A 4,870-nucleotide genomic window follows, 5' to 3' on the forward strand; every position below is an offset into this window, starting at 1 on the left:
CAAGCGTCGCCGCCATCTGCGGACGGTGCAGAGCGCGCGGAGGGATTTTAAAGAGCGCTCCGCGGAGCTCACCGCGGCTTCCTATTGGCTGACCGTGCTGTCAATCAGGGCAACGAGACAGCTGATGAGACTTCTGGAGTCGTTTAAATATCGATTTAAGTATATTATCTCGCAAAATCCCACCCGGATTGTTCACATAATTATTGATTTTTTTAATCCCTCGAATTCGCTAAGTGTGAGGAGTGAAGGTTTTTAATCTCCTTGTTTTAATTAACGTCTGTTAATTGGCATAAAAGGCGGAATATGTATTTATTTATTGTATCGTTTTGCAAATTTAAATTTGACTTTATTACATAGAGAATATTACAAACCATGAAGCAATATGTTTTAAGCGGAAAACAAAATGTGTAGGCATTTGTCTATGAATTAAAGTTTGATCATATTTAATACACTAATGAATGTAATAAATTACACATTATTTATGTGAAATATGTTTGTTGTCTTCCTTTATCTTCGCCTTTGATTTATTTTATTGTGAACAGTTTTTTTTTCGTCCTGTCACTGAAGACAGACTTCGCAGAGATGGTTCACAGATGTCAGAGTCTCCTGGAAGGATTTGGGATGGGATCGGGAAGACAAGACGCCATCTCAGCCTCCAAAAACCCCTGTCTGAAAATGACTGTGCGTAAGAGGATTAGGGCAATAATGCCCTTCTCTTCTTGAAAGGTTTTTAGAGAAGATTTCTTCTCCCGGAGCAAAACCGTTTAGGTGGAGAATTAAGGGCAGCGCAAAGTAGCCCTTTAACGTATAAGGCTTGAATATTTTGTTGAGAGATTCTTTGGGAAGGAGCTTGGCCCAAACCACTTTTATATCTGCGCGCTTCTCTGTCACACATTCGACATAACTCAAGGAGGAAAAATACATACGAACATATATATATATATATATATATATATATATATATATATATATATATATATATATATATATATATATATATATATATATATATATATATATATATATATATATATATATATATATATATATATATATATATATATATGCGTTTGAAAACTTATTTAAATTATTTAAGTACAAATGATTTATTGTACTTTGAAAATTTGTACGCTGAAACGATCAGTTATGTATATTATGCCTCGTATCTTAATTATTTAAGTACAACCATTTCTATCTATCTATCTATCTATCTATCTATCTATCTATCTATCTATCTATCTATCTATCTATCTATCTATCTATCTATCTATCTATCTATCTATCTATCTATCTATCTATCTATCTATCTATCTATCTATCTATCTATCTATCTATCTATCTATCTATCTATCTATCTATCGATTAAATAGTGGATATAACATTAACATGTATAACAAACAGATTATTATTACTACTACTGCTACTTCGACTAAAGGATTTTTAATGGTTATTAAAGGTAAAATAAATGTAATTTAATGTTTGGTTTTGTCATCAGCATTATTCAAAAAATAAAAACAATGAACAAGTTTCTTTTAATCTGGTGGAGGGGTGGTGCATGGCCTTATGACTGGACATGATTTGTAAAGCAGATCCTGATCTGGGGTCAGAGCCCAAAACATTTTCTTCACTTTCAGTAACATTCCAAGATTGAGCATTTAGAAAATAAATAAATAAATAAAATATTTTTTTCTCAAGAAATAATCAAGTTACCGCAAAAAAAATAAAAATAATAATAATAATAATAATAATAATAATTTGGATTTGAAGGGTTTGGATTAAATATGTTTGAGGCCATGTTTGCCCTCCACAGGGCGTCACTCACGTTTTTACTCATATTAATACTATTTTATTGTTGTTTTATTACCGACATGATTGATGTAGTTAAGTATTCCACTTGTGAGCGTCTTTTTGTTATTTGCCACCTAAAAGTTTGTCCGATCCAAACTGTTTTGTTTTGGTTTTGGTTTTTCTTTCAGAAAAACCCCGTGCGTCTCCCTGGGTCTGTCTTACTGGGTTTTCTCTGAGGTCTGAGAAAGAAAGAGGATTAACTTGTGAACCAATGGAAATAAGAACTTAAACGGGGGGTAAATCTGGCCACTGTCTCTTTGTGAGGAGCGTCTCTAAAGCAATTAAAGCGAGAAAGACTTTCTTGTGTGCGTCTCTCCACCTAAAGCTCCTTAGAGAGAGTCGAGCTGTCTGGAGCTTAAACACACCACACACACACACACACACACACACACATTTCTTTAATGTATCTTTTTTTTTTTTACAATATTAAAATTATTTTTTACATTTCAGAATTCCTTTGCATCATTTGAGACTTTTAAGTGGAAATGAGAGGCCACTTTTATCCAGCAGAGGGCGCAATGTATTACCATTGTGAGAAAAATAACAGCAGTGACTGCATCGATACAACCTGTAGCTTCAGTTTTAAAATCTAAAGTATAGAAACACTTTAGCATTTACATATTACCAGGAAATACGGTGTTAAGGAATGACAGAATAAAAATGCATTCACTTGTCACTGTGCGTGCCCAAAGAGTTAAACATGGAGTTAGCTAATTAGCTGACCAACATGTAGCATCAGCAAACTGAGTCTGGAGGGGACAAGGAATAAACCACCTGCTGGTTCAGAGGAAGCAAAATCAATTAATCAGTTTTATTTGTAAAGTCAATTTATCATGTTATATGCAAAGACCTTTGTCTATATAATGCGGTTGAAAATAGGCCCTTATGTTACGTTTTCAGGGCATTTTAGTCTAAAAGATTCTTATTTTCTTATGGCACAAAGGGCAATGCGGCGATCAAGTGATTCGTGGATTTCCTTCCACAGCAGAAGGTTCTCTGTTCAAGACCACCCTTGCCCATTTTCTATGTAATGTGGAGTTGCATCAGGGAGGACATCCAGCATAAAAAAGTACCAAAAAAAATCATGCTGATTCATACTGGGTTTATGCTGTAGTGACCCCAAAAAGGACAAGTGGAAAGAAATGGCTATTTTTTTGGTGGCACAACCTGTGTCAAGTGACAACGGAAGATAGCAAGGGTGTTTGGGGAAAAATTTTATATATATATATATATATATATATATAAAGCAACCAAAAATTGAAGTAATCAATATAGGATGACACTACTTAAGAAACACAATATGTATCAAATCAACATCCATATAGAGTTACACACAATACCCCATAATGACAATGTGTAAAAAGGTTTTTTTTTTTTGGAGATTTTTTTGCATATATATATATATATATATATATATATATATATATATATATATATATATACGAGGTCTATTAGAAAAGTATCCAACCTTATTATTTTTTTCAAAAACCATATGGATTTGAATCACGTGTGATTACATCAGACATGCTTGAACCCTCGTGGGCATGTGAGAGTTTTTTTCACGCCTGTTGGTTACATCATTCCCCTGTGGGCAGTCTTTGAGTGAGGAGTGGCCCACCCTCTCGTCGATTTTTTCATTGTTTAGGAATAGCTCAGAGACTGCTGCTTTGTTTGATCAAAATTTTTTCAAAACTGTAAGGCACAACTGAGTGGACACGATTTGATGAATTTTGCTGGTTTTCGGTCAAAATTTTAACAGCTGATGAGAGATTTTGGTCTGGTAGTGTCGCCGTAAGGACGGCCCACTGCGATCTGCGCTTCGAGGCGGCAGCGTCTCGCCGTTTCAAGTTGAAAACTTTCACATTTCAGGCTCTGTTGACCCAGGAAATCATCAGAGAACAGAGAACTTTCAGAAGAAGTCGCCGTCTCAAGCATCGTGTGAAACAAAGGAATTCAGCCGAGAGGGCGGGACCACATCTCACTCAAGGCCTGCCCATAGGGAAATGACGTCACCGATACGTGTGAAAAAACTCACGCATGTGCACGAGGGTTCAAGCATGATTGGTGTAATCGCACGTCATTCAAATCCATATAGTTTTTTTTTTAAAAAAAGGTAGGATACTTTTCTGATAGACCTCGTATATAAAGCAACCAAAAATTGCAGTAACTCAATATAGGATGACACTACTTAAGAAACACAATATGTATCAACATCCATATAGCGTTACACACAATACCCCATAATGACAATGTGTAAAAAGGTTTTTTTTTTGGAGATTTTGTTTGCATATATATATATATATATATATATATATATATATATATATATATATGGAAACAAAATCTCCAAAAAAAAAACCTTTTTACACATTGTCATTATGGGGTATTGTGTGTAACGCTATATGGATATACATATAGGTGGTCGCAGCATCATGCTGTGGGGATATTTTTCAGCAACAGGAACTGGGAGACTAGTCAGGATTGAGGGAAAGATGAATGCAATGTACAAAGACATTAAAAACCTGCTCCAGAGTGCTCTTGACCTCAAACTGGGGTGGCGGTTCATCTTTCAGCAGGACAATGACCCTAAGCACACAGCCAAGATACGAAAAGGAGTGGCTTCAGGACAACTCTGTGAATGTCCTCCAGTGTTCCAGCCAGAGCCCAGACCTGAATCCGATTGAACATCTCTGGAGAGATCTGAAAATGGCTGTGCACCTATGCTCCCCATCCAACCTGATGGATCTTGAGAGGTGCTGTGAAGAGGAATGGGTAAAACTGCCCAAAGATACGCGTGATAAGCTTGTGGCATTGTATTCAGGAAGACTTGATGCTGTAATTGCTGCCAAAGGTGCATCAACAAAGTACTGAGCAAAGGATGTGAATACTTATGTACATGTGATTTCTTCGGTTTATATTTTTAATAAATTTGTAAAAATAAAAAAAAATGTTTTTCATGTTGTCATTATGGGGTTCTGTGAGTCTAAATGGAGGTTATATTTTATATTTTCAAATCTGTAAC

The sequence above is a fragment of the Thalassophryne amazonica genome, chromosome 12 (genome assembly GCF_902500255.1).
Source record: "Thalassophryne amazonica chromosome 12, fThaAma1.1, whole genome shotgun sequence".
Lineage (NCBI taxonomy): Eukaryota > Metazoa > Chordata > Actinopteri > Batrachoidiformes > Batrachoididae > Thalassophryne > Thalassophryne amazonica.